Consider the following 22261-nt stretch of genomic DNA (forward strand, 5'->3'; position numbering starts at 1 on the left):
ACACTGACATCTTTCAAGCAGAAGAAAAATTATTTTAAAACTATAAGTATGTGTAGATAATAAATGCAGATTATTATAATTCTCTCATTCATGTGCTTTCCTTTAATATGTAGATGGGGTTCATTTAGAATTGATTATCCAAAATAAATCTTCCTAGTGTGTCTTTCAGTTTCAATTGTTTTTGGATAATTGGGATTCTCTTGTGTTAAAAAAAATAGATGCTTGTTTGCTCGATGTCTGTCAGACACCAACTAAACCCTTCACCTCTCATAATCTATATTAAATTGCAATGAAAACAAAATGCTGCATTATTTTGAGAAAATTAATGGGGGAAAGGTACATGGAGGATAAAATCCTACTCAAAATTCAGAAAAAAAGAAAATTGTATTATCTGTCAGATGCTGGGCATTGTAATCTTTCTGTGAACCGCTGAAAGTCCATAAATATTAATAAACAAACAATATATGCAAAATAAATTGCAAACATCAAGAAAGGTAAAATAGTTTGTTACATTTTTCCCTCGTCATGCAGTATATTTCACTGCAGCAAATTCTGCTATTGACTTGAATATTTTGCATGTATAAGAATTAGAAAATAATCAATTCATATTCTACTGTAATAATTAGGTACTGATCTTAAAACTTTAATTACTGAAATATTAATGAGAGGCAGTTATTTTCCTGACAGTCGTGGACACTTAATCAATTTGAATGTTTATACTTGGGTAATTAACAATTAAATGTTTACCGTAACATGTTTCATATTGGGATTAATTTACCTTTGAAAATCCTGACTTGCATTTAGAGTTTTGGTTTATTAAAACTGATATAAAATTATTTGTTAATTAAAAATGCTGAATTGCTGTATTGGTAGTTATGCAGTGACAGTGTTAGCTGGGCATTATAACTATGTTAAATCTGCTATAAGGCATAATCCTGTGTGGAATCTAGATTTTTCTTCTGTGAGAGATCACTTGGAGATGTTTTGTACACCCCAAGTTGAAAAGCTTATAATGCAGCTGTGGGTGAGGGAAAACATATGCAGGAAATGCAATCTATTGGCATACATTGCTTGTTTATTATTATTATTAACCATATGGTGCAAGGAAGCCTGAGGCTTATGCTGCACCAGCCAAAAAAAAAAAAAAAATCCCGAGAGAGAGAATGAGAGAATGATGATATCCAGCTCAGGACCCTGGGTGTCCCAAGCCCATATTCACCAGATGTGAACCCCTGGGGTTAAATGAGTTTTAAAATTATGAAATCGCACATATAGTGATGACATGACCTTGTTCTCTGCGAAGGTTCTTTAGACATTTTTGCATTTGTGAACTAAAATGCCAAAAGAATAAATGATTGAATACAATTAAAATATAATGGAGGCAGATTTCATCTCCTGGGATCCCATCTTTTCAGGAACCACAAGGCACTGGTGTCTGAAATAATAGATGTTATTGAAATGCTATGTCCCTTTGTTGCTTCTAATGCCAAAACCTTGTGGTTCCTGACAAGATGGGGCCCTAGCAGATAATTTGACCTCCATTGTATTTACTTATCTTTCTCCACAAAGGAGATAAGGTCACACAGCAAGCTATGCTTATCTACTTTCATTTGATTTAAAACATCTTTTATTTTAATAAAGAGCAGTGTTATGTGAATAAATGTGTATATATTTTTTTCCCCTTCCCATTGAAAAATTTAACATGGTTTGCTGCAGGTTGGTGAGTATGCTCATGAAGGGGTTTTTTTATCCACATGGATGAAATTCTGATTTTTCAGAAGAAAAACTGGATATTTTTTCAAGCAGCCCTTGCCTTGGCTGGCTAATTCATCCCTAGTGAGAAGAAACCCAAAAATGTTTCACCCCCCCCCCCACACAGATTGACTCAGGTGTGTGATTTTTGAATATTTTTTATTAAGGTGGTAGTTTAAGCCACAACAAATGTGTTGAGTACACTTCTCTTCTGACCATCCATGGTCCATGGTGGTCTATCTGTGGATGCCTTTGAGAGGCTTCATGCTTGGGCAGACGGAGGTTATAATCCCACTGTATAAAGCAGTTGTAAGACTACACCTTGAATCAAATCCTGTGTACAAGTATGGAGACCATACCTAAAAGCTTCTTGAATGGATCTAAAGATGGACAGTCTGCTTAGTAAGATCTACAAAAGGTTACCCATGTGACAAAATACTTTGAATGTGGGGCTAGAGCTTGGTAGCCAGGCATATTGGAGGGGGATAAAGTCTATAAGGTTCCAAGAGGAGATAACAAAATGAAGGAAAAATTTTCACTGTTTTGATTCTATAACTAGAGCTCAAAAATTCTTAAAAAAAACTAGGAAGTTTTCTTTTAGCCAATAAGTTGGTAATTACTGGCATAAATTAACTCCATTATTAGTTGAGGGTAGTGATGTATATAATTGAAAGAATGTACTTCTCAATTTTTATTGTGCATCAAAACATGATTTATATATATATTTTTTTCTCCCCTCTCTTCCAGTAGGTTTGCACAAATTATTTATCTTAGCATCCAAGAGACAAGAGGTTGCTGTTAGCTTTGGCTTTTCCATCATCACAACTTGAAGGATAGTAAGTGTACCATATATCTTCAACAAACAACTTACATATTATACACGCAGTTTATGGAATACATGTTCCTTCATGTAATGAAGGTTTAACAATCAATATTGTACCACAAGTCTATTGAATAATGACATCGTAAATGGGTGTTCAATAAATTTGTGATACAGATTTCTTATTACATCAGTTTTACTCAGCATACTGTTTCATTTGAAAAATTTAAAGAACAGTTTTATTTATTATTAAATAATTTGAATCTTCATAAAGTAGTATGCTGTGTTCTAGTAGCTAAATAATGGCCTTTTCAATAAATGCAGAGCATATAAATTTATCCTTCCTGTGTAACATGAAAAAGCTATTAAATTTCATAAGTTTCAAGTCTTGTTACTATTGTTGTTGATATACTGATGATATTATCTGCAAGTGTTTTGTTAATATGATTCATAAATTCTTTTTCCAATAAAATTGATTTTTTTATTGTAATTCTCAGCACAGCACATCTCAAGATATAAAAATACTTCAAAATAAAATTTTCATTTCAAGTTAATTGACAGACTGGTGGTGAAGTGCTTCTGTACAAGTAATTCGTAATAATACTGTAAGAAAAGCATGGCGATATTATCAGAAATGGAAAATTGCCACTTGCCATCATGCATTATTTGTCCGGCATAGTTGCTCATAACATGTACTAAGCCATATATAACTCATTATCATCAGTATTATGATGCATTCTTATTTACCCCATTCATTTTCAACAAATATAATGATGTTGAGCTTTTAGTAATGATGTCATAGAATCCATTACACAATGTTAACAATCCTGATTTGGCTGGTTTATTTATAAGGGTGGAGCAAATGTAGTAGAGTTCTAAGAAAAATACATTAAATATATATGGTGGGTGTTCCTATAAAACTCTGGCTTTCTTTACAAACATACATGTGCTTGATTTATGTTGAGTCACTTATGTGGCAAGCAAATTTCCACCCATGTTATTATTTATAGTAGTCTAACTCACACTTATTGCATGCTGCTAATATGTTTTTAGTTCTGCAGACAGAAATTTTCACTCAGATAAACCTGCTTACCTGTGTGCATCATTGATAAATATATGTATTTTAGGTACTTTTGAAAATATTAGTGGTGATATAGTATCATTTCAGATTCTGCACACAGAGAAACATCTATTACCCAGCCAGTCTGGGTCTTGACATTCCAATGATAAATGTCCATATATTTTTTGACATTTTTAACCTAATATTTCACCCTTGAAAATGGTTTAATAAAAGGAAGGGTCAGTGCTCAGGTGGTAGCAAAAGGACAAGGACATTACATTAGATATGAACTGAAACGAAAAATAATGAAAATAATGCTATGGTTGAGAGTGGATTGGCTGTAATCGGAAGACAGTTAAAATTTGCTTGATACATCAGTATAAGCAATTCTTAAAGAAATGTATTTAGTATGCATATTTAACTTTGTTTGGAGTACATATGTTTGCACATTAAACTCACATTATAACACCTGCTTGTTCACATGGGTAGTCTAGGTGGATTGATTGGTACCCAAGAAGGAATTCACTGATTAGTACTGTTCGTGTGCTCCATCCACATAGCTAAAACTAATATTTTTCAACAAAAATGTTTTATTTGATTTATCCATTGAAAATTCCATAAATCTGTTAATTATTATGAAAACAAAAAAAAAAAAAAAAAAGTTAAGTATGAAATGCTACTAAGCCTTTTTTAGTTTATTCCCAACGTAAAAACAAGTGACTGTTGTCCTCACTGTTAATTGCTTCAGAAGGAGCTATCTCATTTGCTGAATTTTCGAAACATCTGGTTTGCATGCTTCCATGTGATTACACTGGGAATAGGAAAGAACTGCACTATTAATAGTTTCTTTACACACAAAGAAATATAAAATGTTTGCTCCTCATGGTGAATTTTTTTGTGAGGGTGAAGATAAAAATATTTTTTATTTCATCTACTAACAAAATTTCAAGGAAATTCATCTATTAGCACATCTCAAATTGCAAAGCCTGGTGTCTAACAGAAAGCAACATTGGCTGCTGAATAAAAAATAAGTTTGCATTACTCGTGTGGAACTGTTTTTCAAAAACATTATTCCTACCGAACCTTTCCGTCCTGAAAGGTTTGATAACAATATCGTTCTGTAGAAATTGTTACGTAACAATTTTAAGAGAATCTATTGGCAGTCACATTATCTTCTGAAAAGAGATCTAACTTGAAACATTCACATCAGTTTTTACCTTGCAAAAGCACAACAAGAAGCATTTGCTACTCATAATATATTGTTTTTTTGTATTGTTATAAAATCTTGCTTTTGTGTGTATTTTGACTTAATAACAAAATTTCGAGGAAAAACTTTTTATTGGAAGTTGTGTTATAAACTTCCCAAAACTGGTGTCAGATTGAAAATTTTAAAAAGAGAGAGAAACTGAATAAATGATTTTTCAAAGTATAAATACGGAAATTAATAAACTTTTTTTTTTTTTTTTTTTTTTGAACGAGATCGTATTTAATAACCAGGGGAAAAAGAAAAACCCATTAAGAAACTTTCATAATGGCAGTCTGCTATTGATCTTCCTTTCAACCCAGTTGAAAGGAAGATCAACTGAACAAAAGGAAGACAGTTGTAACAGAGTATGGTCAGGTTGTAGCACTCCAATTTTAACTTTTGCTATTGACCTTGGTTGATCTTATGAAGTGCTATGTGCTTATAGTGCCCCTGTTTGAAACACTTTTCCACTTTTTTTTTTTTTTTTTTTTTTTTTAAGTCCCATGAAAGAAACTCAGATATAAAACTTCTTCCTCTTGATTTTTGGTTTTGAGAAGGGATGATAGAAATAATTTTAGATAACATTTACACTGCCAGTGATATTTGTTTATTTCATGTTTAAAGCATTGAAGGTGGGAAATTTACTTTTTACACGTGTTTAGCCATTTATTAATGCATTTAGACTCTTCTGAATTTTTTTATTGTGTGTTCATATGGCATCAATAAATTTTATTCAAGACATTATTATTATGTTACTTTATTTAATCTTGTTTATATTGCAATTGCTTTACAACTTACAGTGCTGTTTAGGGTAAGCCCCCTAGAAAGCACTGTAATGGAAGTTTGCTGACTATATAAATGTGTGTTTTTGTCTCCAGGTGGGTGTGAAAAAAATTTTTTTTTTCATGGTTCATTTCAAATAAAGCGACTTTGTTCTGAAATCTTCAGTATGTGCTGCTATTTCCATGTTATTTGCTTACCTTTGCAAGTTAGTCCCTTCAGTCTCTGTGCAATACCAAATCAGCTGTTCCTGTTATCTAAAATGGGGAAGTGAGTTCAACATGAGTTTCATTGTGTTAATTCCTTTAGCCAGTGAGTTTTTAATTACTAACTGGAACCAGTTAGGCCAAGAGATTTGGAAAATTCAAAGTACATTTGGATTGATTTCTACAGAAAATGTGAATTTTTTTTTTTTTTTTTTTTTTTTTCTCTCTCTCTCTCTCTCTCTCTCTCTCTCTCTGCTTGAATTTAAAGATCTAAAATTTTGGGAATTAGAAAATAAATACTGCACTTTGATTAAGAGTCTTAATAAAACATAAACCTTATTTCACTTAAAAAAAATATTTTAAAATATATTTTTTGTATTTGTTTCATATCCATAAATGCTTCGTTCTCTTAGTTATGATGTCATTTCTTTACATTAAAACTTTCTGTTTTGATATTTCTCCTTTTTGGGAATAATATCTTGGAAGACAATCTTATCTCATCAAGAATTTTAACAATTAACTTTTGTTTTAGCAATGGAATAATTCAAGTGTAGCTGGAACTTTTTTATATATGTAAGTGTATACACAGTCTAACTTGGTTATAACGAGCATCAAGGGACCGACAAAATATCCTTGTTATAACCATTACTTACTATATCAGTGATGAATTAAATCTAACTCCTACTTTTAAATTCTCAATAACTTGATAAAAAGATAGATTCAAAAAAACAAGAAATATTAGAGAGAGAAAAATAATTAGTATATACCTACATATTATTTGTATTGATTGCTTGTATTCGGTTTTTAAATCAATCCAGCCAACTGTTGTTACACACAGAATTGTCTTGTCCAAATTGTTTAGCGCTTGAACCTTTTTAAGATTGGACCATCTGTTGAAAATCCAGCACTTCTTTGTGTAGTGAACCATTGAAGCAATGCTTCGACGTTTGTAACCTCGCACTTTCTAATTATTTATTTATTTATTTTTTTTTTTTTTTGGTTATGTCATTTTCCAGTGCCGATATGTAAACATGTTTATTCTTCCACAGTTTCGATACTGTTGAAGAGGACAAATAACTTTTTACACTCTTCAACATTTATTGCACCATGTTCTAACTCATGAATAATTTTGACTTTTTTGTGAATCGAGAGACTTTTTTTTGTGAGTAGACATGTTTCTGAAGGAAGGGTTCGTTTCTAACTGATTTTACTTTAAAATGACAGTAAATTGGTCTGCATACAAAGTTCTTAGCAGTCCCATTTCCAAAATTCTTAGAAGTTCCGAAATTAAATTTATGGTTCAGTGAATACAAGACAAAGTATTCAAAGTATTTTATTAAATTTTTGCAGGCTCCAGGGTTTCCCCTATCTGCAGCTGAAAGGTAACAATATACATTGTGTACAATTTAAAGCAACTATATACAATGATAATGATACATAAATGCTATATACAACGATAATGACACATAAATGCTATTTACAATGATAATGATACAAAATAAACACTGGGCTTCGGAATCCAGCAGACTGATGAATACATCAGGTAAGAGAATCCAAAAACGGAAACAGTCTACAAACAAGCCAAAGTGATCAGTCCCCAAACAACCAGCTGAGCATTGATTTATACTTCAAAAGAATAGTTACAATTTCTGGTTTCCAAAACAATAGAAAGAGCTGTAAACCCATCTAAAATTTAAAAAAAAAAAAAAAAAAACCAGTAAAGTCTTTCCAACCAGCCAACAGATGGCAGTCTTTTACTGTCAATTGACATTAAGTTAGTATGTTACTGAACCTCAGGAGTAAGAATTATTTTCCTCCGTTTAAACATTTTCTCCCCATAGGTGGAGAAGACCGCATAATACTCAGGACAGTTAACTAATCTTGGCAGTTCAGAGCAATCGAATACATTTGTGAGAAGCTGACGTCCAGTCTTAAATCATCATACAGAGGACAATGATAGACGAGGTGCTCAACAGTTTCTTGAGCACCACAACTGCAGAGAGGGGTGTTACTTAATCCTAATGAGAATAATTTAGTGTTAAGACTGCCATGACTAGTATATAGAAATGTAACATATAAGCCAGGATTGAATCAGTCCATTTCCTTATCACAATCAGCATCCTCTGGGAAAAACCTAAAGGTCTCAATATCCAAGGTAGAAGTAGGCCTAGTATTTTGCCACGGTCAACAACATTCATTTCTCATTCTTCTAATGTCTACATTTTCTTGTAAGTCAGTATTATAAGTAAAACCATTTACAACTGCAGGAACATTTTTTTTTTTTTTCTTTTACAATATAAAAGATAGTGTAACATTACTTCATATTGGATTGGCAATCAATGACTGAGGACCTGCAGAGCAGCTGTAGAGACAGTTTGACAAGCTCAACTTACAGTAAGAAGAAAAAATCTGTGCTTGAGTGATATATTTTTGAACAAGGGAATTACCAATTCTATATCCCTAGGCCCCAGCACACACAATTGGTATAAATATACAAGAGTAGTATAATTTAATAGATTTCTTTACACCAAAAGTACTCTTGGTAATTTTAATAATTTTATAGGTTATAGCTTTTATTTTCTGAAGTACATATTTTGCATGATAATTAAAATTAAGACAGTCATCCAAATAAATTCCTAAGTATTTATGCTGCCTAGTACTCCTAATCATTTCTCCATTTAGCTTAATAACAGGTGGTCTATTCATGTCAAGGAAGCCCTTTAGCAACACTTGTTTTGTTAGTCGAGATTTGAAGTCTGGTGTCAAACCAGATATTCAAGTCCTCGAGAACTTCATTTGCTAAAGCTCCCAGTGGGAATTACCAAAAATCAGAATAACAAGGTCATCTGCGTAAGCGAGCTGAAGGATGTCGTCTCGATCAACTGAGTGCCACCCATCAAGGACCATGTTCCAGCACACAGCCAAGAACAGAGCCCTGAGGGCAGCCCATAGTTACAGATCTTGTGACAGAACAAAATCCTGAAGTGACTGTGATGCTGCGAGAATCAAAATAATTCGAAAGGAGGTGGTAAATGGGAGCAGAGACACTGGCATCTCTGGGTCTTGCCAGGACACTTGGCCACCGAACCCTCTGCATGCCCCTTTGAAGTCAACAAAGAGACCCAGGACAGATTTAGAAGTGGAATTTTGAACAGTATTCAGAACCTGACAAATAGCATCAACAGAAGACCTTCCACGGGTAAAGCCGAATTGAAGTGGGGAACTTAGATTTCTATCTAAATAGTAATTTAGAAAACTAGGAACATAATTTTTTTAGGACTTTGCCAAGGATAGACAGCAGAGCAATGGGCCTGTAAGAGGCTAGATCATTGGAGGGTTGTCAAAGGACTTAAGAAGAAGTTTAAGTCTAGCCTGTTTCCAAGGCAACGGGAATAACCCCAAAGACAGACAAGCATTCATAAGGTTTAATATTATTAATGGGCAATTTCTCCAAAATCTTAAGAACAGAAACCTCAAGGAGGTCCTGTCCATGACACTTTCCATCCCTTAAGGTCGAGATAGCAGATTCCAGCTCAACATCCGAAAATGGAGCCTCAGTGCGGGGCCCTTGGTATGATAAATGATCTAATCTCATTGTAGTTTGGATGATGTTTTCACAGGAGCCAGTGTCCTCTTGGATCTGTCCAAAATGGCATTAATTGACAATCTCCAGTCCAGGGTTTCATTACCGTTCACAATAATAGATGAGAAAACATCACTGGGATGAATCTTGTTTGTAACAAGTTTGTAGGGTAATCCCCACGGATCTTCATTTATGTTGTGCTGAACAAACCTTGCCCAGACGAGTTTTCTCTTCGAAGATGGAAATGAAGTAACTTCTTGTGTTGAATTTATACAACACACTAAGTCAGTCAATGTAAGGGAGAGCTCTTAGATTGACAGACTTAGTGTCAGCCCTGGGTCTGTTAGCTCTGAAAATTACGACGAGCATTTTGTAAGTTTCTTCTGAGAATAGTGAGATTTGGGGTCCACCATGGAATACAGTTCATTTTTTGTTTTTTTCTTTTTTAGAGTGGTCTCACAGACCATGTTTAGAATCTGTAGGACCCTGGTAGCCTGCATATCTGCAGGAAGAGAGCCAAGTTGGACGATTATTTCTTCAGAAATAAGCTCACTAACCTTTACATCAAAGCTATTCCAATCAACATGTTTTGTTTTAAACTGCGGGAAGTCAAAACAGCACCTGATAGTCCTTAGGATTGTTGCTGTGGCTGATCGTAAAGGTAATGACATTGTGTTCTCTCAAGCACCACGATGTATGGCTAAGCCAGCTGGAAATGCCATTACCAAGATCAGAGTTTGAAAGGGTAATGTCAATATAGGATTGACCAAGAGACGAAACGAAAGTTGGCGGATGTCCTGGGGTATTCCACAGAGTGAGATTATTGGATTGGATAAGCTCTTCCAAGAGCTCCCCCTTAGAATCTGTAGTAGGGCTATTCCAAAGCCGAGAGTGGGCATTAGCATCCATCATAAAGACAGGAAACAGAGACAGATGGATCAGAATGTCTTCCATATAATTTAGGAATGGCTCAATGGCCTGTCCGGCCTGACTGCATCGAGCATACAATGAGATTACATTTTTTCCGAAACAGCCCTGCAAGCATGCACATGTGGCATGAATGGAGCAGACTCGATTTTTGTTACAGTAATGAGGGGATCGGCAACCACCAGAGCAGCTTAGACCCTGGTAGTTGCATTCCCTCGATCACTGACTGTAACAGGGTTTGAGGAAATAATGCGACAGCTGGGAGGGAGGCCTTTGACCACATGCTTATAGGAATATAATTCTTGTAACCATAAAAGTTGAAGTTTGTGTTGGACCATTAACTTAGAAAGGTCATTGACAGTTTAAGTGCAAAGTATAAACACAAGATATTTCAGAGTTAGGTAAAGTTGGTCTGAATTTTTGTTAGCTCTTGGGCTTTCACAAATTCAGGACACTTAATGTCCTTGAAGGAATGGTCTGCATTCCTCTTCTTAAGTCCATCTGTAAATAGTACCATGCAACAAGTGGAATGCCAATGCACTATTGTATAGCCCCTGTCCCCGAAAGGACAAGATCATAAACCGGCCACTAATCTGATGTGGGTGGTCATAAAAGCTAAGTTGCTCTTTCCGTTTTTGTCTATTCCAAGAATTGGGTATTTTCGACAACCTGAGCAATTAAGAATGTTTGCACAGTTACCAAAACTTGTACGGTATATCTGTGTAGTATGCTTGTTATAACAGTGAGCAATTGTATGGGAATATATATAAATTAAAATCATTATGGCTTTTTGCTCATTACAGCCATGATCTCATTATTTTGTGCTTGCGATAACCAAGTTCGACTGTATATATATTGAAAATGGAAAGAAGGCTGTTACTAATCTACAGTATACACGACAAATTGATAAAATAAAATAATCAAGCGTGAAATGAGGCAAAATTAAACATAATAAATTGAGATCAAATGAAATAAAATACTATACTATAACATATTGCCATGTAACACAATTTCAATGTCGTCATCAGAGGTCATCCATAGAAATGTGAAAGAAGGCAATATGCAGGCCTCTGTTTCTGACATGGTGGGTGTGTGTGTGCGCGCGCACACAGTTTGATAGTATGAATCAGAGCTCTAATGCTTAATATGTTCCACATTGATATCAATATTTGTAAAAGAATGAGAGAAGTTTACCTCGATATGATACATAGAACACTTCCGTGTGATACTCTCCAGAAATTAAAACAAAAACAAGTAAAAAAATCAAATCTTACATTACAGTAAAAAATAATTAAACAATTGAACACAATTAAAAATCAAGTAAAAAATTAATTAATGGAAAAAATTGCAAAACGATTTTTCTTATATACAGTAAACCCTTGGTAATCTGGAATGAAATATGAAAAATTCTGTTCACAGTTGAGTACTTTGAAAGACACGCACGATTTAGGAAGGCAGATGCATCACTCTGACAGTGCAGAGAGAGATGGAACATACATTACATTGTCTTGTGTGTTCAGTATCGTTGACTGATTTGGGTGGATGTTATTGCTTCATTTGTGTGCTTTTTATACATATATATGTACATAATTTAACATTTTATATATTATGGTTTCTAAAGAATTGAAGTGGAATAAAAAGAAACTATCATTCACAAGCTCAAAGTGAAAAACTTGAATGGTGTTCCTGAAAAAAAAAAATTTGCTGAGGAATTTGGTATTGGCCAACAAACTATCAGATGTTAAAAAAATAAAAAGAATCTATAAAGATATTTGCTGTAAAATTTGATGTGAGGAGTGATAAAAGCAGTGTATCAAATAGTCATTAAAAAAGCCAAAAGAAGTGTTGCCGGAAGAAGCTGTATTTAAAGTGGTATTCACAAATCAAACAAGTTAGTTCATAGTAAAATCACCGAAGTGGGTGAAATGGCATTTTTGTTGTATCTCATATCGTGAATGCCTTCACGACAAGAGTTCCTGATATTGCACTACATTGAATAAGCAACTCTTCCCCAGTGTAGAAGACTAATGTTACTTATCTCGGTGGATACCAGAATCCGTGGGTGGTATCCACTGAGATAGTGCAATATCAGAGAAACTCATGAAGACATTCACAGTATGAGATATAACAAAAACTATGCCATTTCACCCACTTCGTTGATTTACTATGAACTGACATGACGCTATGCACTAATTTGTTCGATTGGCAAATTTTCTGTAGTCTGAGGCTTTTAGCTCTAAAACCTTTTTAGTGGTATTCACAGCAACAATCAAGTGGCATTGCTGTGCATGGTGTTGAACTAAAGGCGGCAGCAGAAAAGTTTGCAAAGCATTTAAAGTTACACAATTTTACTTGCAGTGAAGGATGGCTGTGGCAATTTAGCCAAAGGCACAATATCACTAATATAAAAATTTGTGGCAAAGCCCTAAGTGTGGTGGTGATGAATGTGTTGAGCCATTTAGAAAAAATTAAATGAAATAATAATACATTCAAGAGAAAACGTGACAGTTTCTTCAAACCTGCATTATTACATTTAAAAAGATACAACTTCTGAGTCTTCTATCGATGGATAAATGTATTGTCTTTTTATAGTTTTTAAATAAAGGCTCTACAGTGATATTTTTTTATTTATATTCATCATCACTACCTATATCATTAAATATTCCATTTATGTGTTGTAAGTTTTTTGCCTTTTAAGGCTATCTTTTGCTTCACTAATCCAGATGACCTCTCCCCCAAATAATCCAGATTATTGAGGATTTATTGTTATAGATATAAATAATCCTGGATTTGTTAGTCTTATGACAAAATGATCATTTAGTCCAGGGAATAATCTTGTTCCTCTTCTCTGTACCCACTCCAGCAGCTCTACATCCATCCAAAAATGAGGCTTCCAGACCTGTATGCAGTACTCAAGATGTGGTGTGACCATTGCCGTTTTGTTAAAGGCAATGGAATAATCACCTTATCCCTGCTCACAAAATTTCTGTATATTGTTGAAAACAAGGGAGTCATTGAACAGATCCTTGGATTTAAGTTTTGATTTTATGTAGTTAGTGGTCACTTATATTTGAATCAGTGTTTGTCTTGTGGTTTTGTGAATTTAGTATATAGTAGCAGAATGTGATTTTCAACTTCATTTTTATTTTTGACCATAGGGGCAGCTCAAGAACTGATGTCCTCAGGAGCTGCCCTGCATCATGTTCAGTCAAGGATAGAAAGCTTTCATTTGTTCTGTGATGATGTGGTTTGTCATATGTTAAGAAAATTAATAAATTTAAAAGCATCTGTAAAAAAAGAACGTAATAGCATGTGCTCTACTTACAAGGAATCGGAAGTGAGATATTGGTGTGCTAAGGTCATAGTCACCTAATTGATCATAGATTGCGATTTGTCATGAGTTGCACCAAACACTGTCCATTGTTTAGAACAGGTTTTCAGACTGAAATGAGATATATATACAGTCAGTCAGTTCTCGTATAACACGTGTTTACATTACACGAATTCGATCATACATGATTTATAAATAGGGGAACGATATCTTATATAACACAAACCGAATTCGCTTATGCACGATTTACTTTTGTGTTTACAAGAAATGGCAGTCGAACGCAACACGATAGGAATGAAGAGAAGATTCTGAAAATGTATTTGTTTTTTATATCAGTGGAGAAACACATTTCACCATAATAACGTAAAAACCAACAAAATTCCAGCTATCGGTATAATTGCAAATGCAATTAGATCGAGTTTACTACCAGTTTATAACAGATTCCACTAGCAGAAACGCAACTGGAAATTGTTTTTATTTTATGGTAGTAACCCCTAGAAATGTGCTTTAGTAAATGTGAGGTGTTAATAGTGTATCTCTGCCTTTACGGTGTTGTTTATTCAGTTGCTACACGTGTGCAGCTTTGTTTATGTGTATCAAGCGTGCCTCCTCATTTTGTAATTGTGCTTTATTCCCTAAAAATGGGTAAAATACTTAAAAGGTGTGAAAAGGAAGCGTCCTGGTGAAGACACTACAGATTCAGAGAGAAAAAGAAAAGCAATATCGATAAACAGAGGCGGACTGGGTCAAAAATTCTTACCGAGGAAATTTACAGTGGCCTCATACTATGGTTTATGGCCAAAATCACAGTGGCCTCTGGCCCACCGGGGTTTCCCCAGTAAGACTTATGGCCAGTCCGCCTCTGTCGATAGAGAAAAAATATGAAATTGTGAAACGCTTTGAGTGAAGTGAAAGACCATGTGATATTGCACATGCTGCAGACCTAAATGAGGCAACGCCGAGAATTACAAAGAATGCAGAGAAAATAAAAACAACTTTGATAGCAGGAACAACTCAAAGTGCAATTAAAATCCATTAGATTAAGACACAAAGAATTGGAAGAGATGGAATGGCTGTCATCTGTTTTGAAAGAAAATCAAACAAAAAACAAGTTTGCTTACGAAAGAAGCAAACGCATTAGCAATATTTTATTACGTAATAGTTATAATAAAATACGTAAGTATTTTATTACGATTATTTATTGTGTTTGGTAATGTTTTGGTTAAAATGTGTTCAATCTTGGGTGGTCGGCACATAACCCTATTTTTCCCATAGGGCCTGTTGTTTATATTGCACGAGGGTTTCTAGGAACACAACTATCGTGCTATACGAGGACTGACTATATATATATATCATTTCAGTCTGAAAACGCTGTTCTAAACTATATATATATATATATTTTGCAAAAACAGCATCCATAATTAGTAAATTGAGAAATACAGAAAAGGAAGAGGTTGATAGCATAAAAACTGCACTATTTTCAGTTTCTGCCAATGGAATTGACCTGGAGCAGCTTAGCTTGTCTCTCGTTCTAATAACACTAGAAAAGTTGTTTCTGAAGAAAGCAAAAATTTGTAACAGTGAATATTTGCAGCATCGAAATTTTTCATTGTTAATCAGTTGATACAGGTTAATACCTACTTTTTAGCATTCTTAAAATCGAAACAATAGTTCAGAAATTGAATTAATAAGTAAATTCAATTAAATAAAGGGTGTGAAAATAAAGTTTATTGGAATATTACGGTAAGAAACTACAGAATTCCCAACTGTAAAGCAAAATTAATATGGTAGTGATTCTGAATTCATCTTTGAAATTTTGTTGAGCTGGGTATACAAACTTAAAGTGCAATCTAGCGACACTGAAGAGATGAATTTACAATTTTTTTTTTTTTTTTTTTTTTGTAACTGCTTAAGTATTACAGTTAGTGTCTTGAGGTATCCATTTTTGGTTCAATGATGAGAGAATTCTAAAGATTAATTGAGAAACATTACCATATTTGGTTCAGGGTTAGGAATTTTTTTTTTGGCTGGTGTAGCATAAGCCTCAGGCTTCCTTGCACCATATAGCTAATAATAATAATAATAATTTTGTAGATTGTTAATGTGATATTCCAATAAACTAATTTTTCAGGTGGGAAAGCTTTTTTTTATTTAATTGTTTTTATTTATTATTATTTTTTTTTATATATAGCAAAATTCCTTAACCTCCTAATCTTTCAGAGGGTTGGATTCTTAATGTTTTTATGTCAATAATATTAGTTTTAAAGTATTAAAAGTATACATTCACTATGTATCTATTTGGTCCCATAGCAGTTCAATTGTTTTAAAAAAAAATGGACGTTTTGTATTCTCTCGCTCAAGATTGGGGTGGTGGTTCGATGGATTTTGGGGTCCATGGGTTCCTGATTCCATGGTGCATTGAATCACTGATCTTGTCTTCCAGAGAGTGGAATACAATTAATCGATTTGTATAGTTATCCAACTACGGAGAGTATCAGTACTGAAGTGTTCTGCAAGACCCCATAGAGGTAATTCTTCCATTTTTAAACTAATTTTTTATTTACGTAATAACCTTGTTGGGGCCCTCCCACATTAAGGTTAGCTGCAGTTCTGAGGTATTGAACAAGAATATGTGCACTATAAGATTGTACACATACACTGCTGCCATAAAACATGCATGGCCCATTTTTAAACACAATAGCATATATATGTGTAAAGTGCCTATTGTCTTTACAGTGTCCATCCATGCACATATGACTTGACTCAGAGTGGATGAATTTTCCTGAAATTTTACATTTGGTTCTCTCAGAAAGGTTTATTGAGCCACCCCAAATTTAATCAAAATTTGACAGATATTAATGTGGATTCCCCCATGCATATTATATAGGCCATCATATACTGCCTGTCTGCATATAATAACTGTACTCTCAGTGAATGGATTTCATGAAATTTTTTATTTAGATTTTCTAGAAAGATTTACACAGTTATCCCAAATTTGATTAAAATTGGATCAGTAGAAATTCCCCCCCCCCCATATATATATCACATTGGCTATCCATATACTATATATTGTGGCTGTACTGCTGGATATTGTTTGTCGTCATGCTGATCTGAGGAATGAAGGGACAATGTAGAAATAATGTTCACAACTCATGCTTGAATGTCGTTGCTTTTTTTTTTATCAGTTTACTAAATGAGCTTCTTTTCTTATCAGTTTACACTAGCATGTACAGAAACCATGAATTATTACTGTTTACTTTTCATATTAATCAAAACATTTTAAATATGTATTATTTCAATTATTAAAATCCTGGAAGAAGTAAGTATACTACTATTGTATAATACATAAATCAGAGTCCGAAATGTCAGTTATGTTTCAGATTCTACTGATTATAAAGTGTTGCAAGATGTGGAGTGAATATTACAGTATGTTTCAAAAACACCTGGGCAACTTCATAAATTCATTACAAAAAGAAAAAAATTTAAAAAAAAAAAATTATAACCATCAATAGCTCAAAAGGGGTTTATTTTTTTTTTATATCATAATAAATGTCCACATGAGATTCCTTTATAGCATGAATAATGTCTAGAGAATCCTCTATCTCCATCCAAGTATGTGCCAGCATTGTGGGATCAGTTGCTATAGTGGCTTCAGTTCTCATTTGCAGATCACCTTGTTTTGGCCTTCATTACTCAGTATATTTCTTCTGTATGCCATATATTTCACATATCCACCACAGGAAAGTCTAGTGGCGTAATGTCTGGTGAATGTGCTAGCCACGATATGGGATCATCACTACCAATCCAACAGCTTGTAAAATGCCTATCAAGCAAATTGTGCACTGGCAAAGCCAAGTGTGGTGGTGGTCCATCTTGCTGGAAAAAGACATTAGGTTGAAGTTCTTCCAGCTGTGGGAAGGCAAAAATCTCAAGCATATCCAAGTAAACATTGGCATTCATAGTGTCTTCAAAAAAGGGGGGGGGGGGCAATTGCACGATCAGAAAGAAGTCTGCTCACCAAACATTCACCTTTTTTGCTGCTCTGTTCCAATTCCTATACAATGTGTTTTCCGAGCCCCAAATTCGAACATAGTGTCCATTCACCATTCCCAAAATACGGAATGTGGACTCATTAGTAAACACAACCTGCTTAAGAAAATTTGTCATTCACACGATGAAGCATATTAATGTTAATTCAAAAATGCTTCAGTTTATCTTCAAGTTTAAAGGCCTTCATGAGCTGCACTTTGGACACATGAAGCTTTAAATGTTTTTGGACTCTTAAATGTTTGTGTACAGTTGATCTTTGTACCCAAAGCCTTCCCGGAACTAGTTCTAATTGATTTGAAATGGCTCCTAGCAAACATTCGCCACACTCATTCCACGTCTTTAGCATTTGTGCTAGGATGTCTCTACCCTTTTGTGTGATCGATATTTCCCATTTCCATAAACTTTCGGTGCCACTCACAGATGCTGATACAAAATGGTAATTGTCTGTACTTTGTTTGATAGTTTTTCTAAGTTTGAACACCAGATTTCATCTCTGAACCAAGCCACATATTGAGCCTTCTGTTAAAGAGATGCCATTTTCACTTACACTACTCTCGTGTGACATAAGCACCACATATAATCAGCTTTAATATGGCAAAACAAAAAAAAAAAAAACTGCTGTAGTAATTGATTTTCATCTGTGAGGTATAATCACTTTTGCAAGTTTCTATTGTGAAATCAGTATTTTGCCATAAACTGCATCTTTATTTATTTTATTATTTTTAAATAATACCCTTGGTCGGGGTGTGGGAAGAATACATGATATCTGCATTATATCTGAAACTGCAGCATAAAGCACAGTATGCAAGGTAGCATTGTAGGGAATTTTGAAAAGGTTGTAACTTGTTTCAACTATGAAACCTAAATTCAAATTTAGTGAAAATTGGCGTATTAAAATTCTTCTGAGTTAAAAATGACTGTCATCACTTGTCTGTTACTTTTATCATGGATTGTATTGATTTGATATGCAATGTTTGATGTGATCAGCAACTGTAAATATGGAAAAGTTGCATTTTTGGCAAGTCTCCTTACTTTTTAATCTTGCATTGGGCATCACAGAATAGTCATGCATGCATACTGTTACGTTATGTGCAACACTTAATGTGTTTGGTTATTTGGAGGGGGGAGAAGGCAAGAAGTATAAAAAGATCCAATTTAGATTTTCATTATCTTTTCTGACACTATTAGATAATAACAACAATCTTTAGTGTCAGCAGTCTTATCCTAAAAAAATTATGAACTACCTCACTTCTAATGTACATGGCTACAAAGCAAACAAACCAAAATTGAAATAAAAACTGTAGGAAAATTATATGGTGGGCAACAGATCTCATTTGGTAGATCAACAGTTTTTTTTTAATGGTTATACTTTTCACAAAAAAAAAAAATGCTTATCAGAACTGGAAAGAATATTGAGCACATTAAAATTTACACAGACATAATTTGCTTAAATATTTAAATTTAAGTAGCCAAGGTTAACTGGGTGCAGTGAAATGCCTGCTGCTGGGTTAAATTTGAACGTTTGTAGGTCTGCGGCAGACTGGTTTCTAATTCTTTGAGCATATGTAAATGGTTGGAAGCTGTATCACTCTTTCAGAGCTTAATGTTTAATTCAAGATGCTTCAGTAAATAATTAATTCGATAAATTTATAAAATGAACTTTTCATACTGTATATACGGTAAATTCATGTTAGCATATTTTTAATGGGATAACTGATTAAGTGAGAAGGAATTATTTTTATTCAAATTTTTCAAATGCATGTTATTAACTTAAGTGTAAAATTGAGCTTGTTTTTATAAATGAAATCAGCTTTTAATTAGCAATAATCATAATTGAAAACACTCCACAAATTAAACACATTAACATGCAAAAAGCACCTATTATCTTTGTGCATCCACATGTGTAACAACTCAATTCACAATGGATGGATTTTCATAAAATTTTATATGTGGTTCTTTTAGACTTGTAGAGCCATCCCAAATTTCATCAAAATCAGATCAACAAAAATTGGGAAATTATTTTTTCTGTCTATCTGTTTGCAGGTAATAACTATCAATGACTGAGATGGAGAATCCACCAAGTGTGAACATACTTGGGATTCTCCATCTTATTTCCAATAACTAAAGACAAAAGCTTCTTGTAGAGGTGAATGAAATGGGGACAGGTTAAAAGAAGTGCATATTTGGATGTACTGCATCTACAAAAAAAAAAAAGGTGGCGATAATTCCTATAATGCTGTACTCAGTTCAAGTGCATATTTGTCCATTCCCTCTTGGAGCTTTCCCATGCTCTCAACCTTATAACTTATAAACCTTGGTAGTTAATTTATTCCACTGGAAATCCATTTATTGGCTATTTCCTATCATGATTTATCTAATTCTAATAAGTGTACATTCACTTCCTGAATCTCAAAGTTTTTGCACATTCAGGAAAAGCTTAGCTTTCTTGGATAATTTGGCATACTAAACACTTTAATTTTACTTAATTTTGTTTACTCCATAAGGTGACATATCTTCAGCCCAATAATCTTGTTGGGGACTAGCCTTTAACACCCTGAGTGTCTCTTGAGTCAATATTGTAATTAATTTGAAGGACACTTGGCATTTTATACATTAGCTGGCTTATTTGACAAATTCCTTATTAGTAAGTAGCCTTGTAACTCAGTTCGAGTGTCAAACCAGTTTCATCAGTTACTTGAATCTTGATTGCTGTATTTAATTTTGTGGCAATATTCTGGTTTTTCACTCACTATTAGGTATTTTTGTGAAATGTTTTACCCTCACTGTTTGAATCACACAGAGCACTTTCATCTTCATACCAGTTAAACTCTCCCTTTTTTCAGATAGAATTTTGCTTCATTCTGATAGTGCATTTTGAGTGGTGTGCCTGTTTAGTTTTGCTTGTTGTAAATGTTTGGATCTGTTGCTACTCTTTTGAGTGAAGCAAAGTTTAGATAATAACCAGGGGTGGCTTGTTGGTAGGCAGTGCAGAACTACAGCACCCCCAGCTCTTTAAATCTAAATATACAGTCAATGAGTTATATGAAATTTTGTGAAGAACAATGCAACACATTGAACATTTTTATTAACAGGTCCTGCATATAGTATACTCATCCTCTATTTCCAATAATAAAAAAAAAGAAAATAATTACTTTATTAAATACAAGTATTAAAAGAGGGTCCAGGCCATCCATGCCAAACCATAGTCTAAGGCCTTTGGTTCATGGGAAAACAACTATTTCCAATAATGATTTCAATAATAAACGAATAAAAACACGAAATTGTTTTCAACTTTGAAGTTTAACTGTAGTCTGTGTGCTAGACAGTTACACATTTTACTCCCAGTGGTTGAGTCAGTGCCTGGTCAGTCGGTTGCCAGTATGCATTTTTTAGAGGTGACAAAACAACAGTGCACTAAACTTGAATGAAAAAGTTATTAATCTATTTTCAACAAATAAAAACCGAAGAATGGATTTTATTTTTAAATAAAATTTCAAGATTACCAAAGTCTGTTAATGGTAAGTGTCCGGTTAATATTTTGCAGTATTTTTAATTTGCTTATTATTATTACTATCTATGTCTACATGTATTATAACCAAGGCAATTTAATGTAACTTTAAGAAGCATCACCCCCATACATCAGTCACGGGCTGCCACTAATAATAACTTGTTTTTCACCCTACTTCTGGTGATTTTTTTTGAGCTTAGGAAGAGATCCATAGCCATATGATTGAGAACCATTGCAGTACAAAACAAACTATACAAAATAATAATATTAAAAAGCACTTGCAAATTAAAGGTAACTTGTGGCAAAATGGATCAGCAGAGGGCAGTTTAATAAATAGTGCATCTGGCATTTTGTGGAATTTGTACAATGATGTGTACTGCAAAGTGAAGTTTAGATTTCAGCACTTCTCCATAAAGCACCTAATCTCGGTTGGAAACAGTCAAAAAGGTGGTGTGTGAGCAGTGCAGGCCAGAGAGTAGGAAATTAACTTGAAAATAGCAAGCAAAGGCTTGTACAGCAGCAAAAGTTAGGTAAGTCACAAAATATTGAAACAATGTAAACTGACAAACATTATGATATTGGTACATTTTTAAGTGGAAGTAGGGAACAACTTATTGATGACAATATGACAGGACCACATATAAAGCTCTTAGGTGGAAATGTCTTGAGTTTAACTGTATAACTGTTTACATGTATAGTAGTGAGAAACCAGTGAAGGAGGTTTTGGCTGGCATCAGTAGATAAAATTTGTTGATTTATTTTTCGAATAAATTCTCATTTCCAGTCATTAAATGTTTTTGGATTGTGTACTCCATTCCCTTAATTTGTATATTTCTCTTGCTTAACCAGGTAATTACAGCAGCAACAATGGAAGTATTGTTAGTATTGCTTCTCCCTCTTTTACAGTTCTAATATAATTCAAAGGCAAAACTGTATCAAAGGATACTGAAATTTGCATTGATGTTACTGTGGTAAATATTTTAATTTTAACTTTTTTG

General features: G+C 33.9%; 1 protein-coding gene across 8 annotated transcripts in view; it reads left to right on the forward strand.

The window, feature by feature from the left end:
• Positions 1-22261, forward strand: part of LOC150082865 (uncharacterized) — a 175930-nt gene that overhangs the window by 13860 nt on the left and 139809 nt on the right. For 6 of the 8 annotated variants that reach the window (XM_090377634.1, XM_090377637.1, XM_090377640.1 and 3 more), the window contains exon 2: positions 2500-2588. The gene's annotated coding sequence lies outside the window, so the exon portion shown is untranslated. Of the gene's footprint in view, positions 1-2499; positions 2589-16154; positions 16234-22261 lie in introns of those variants that run through there. The other 2 variants (XM_090377639.1, XM_090377635.1) reach the window with 2 other exon arrangements.

The sequence above is a fragment of the Mastigoproctus giganteus genome, chromosome 7, assembly GCF_048544385.1.
Source record: "Mastigoproctus giganteus isolate SK-2022 chromosome 7, ASM4854438v1, whole genome shotgun sequence".
NCBI classification, from domain to species: domain Eukaryota; kingdom Metazoa; phylum Arthropoda; class Arachnida; order Uropygi; family Thelyphonidae; genus Mastigoproctus; species Mastigoproctus giganteus.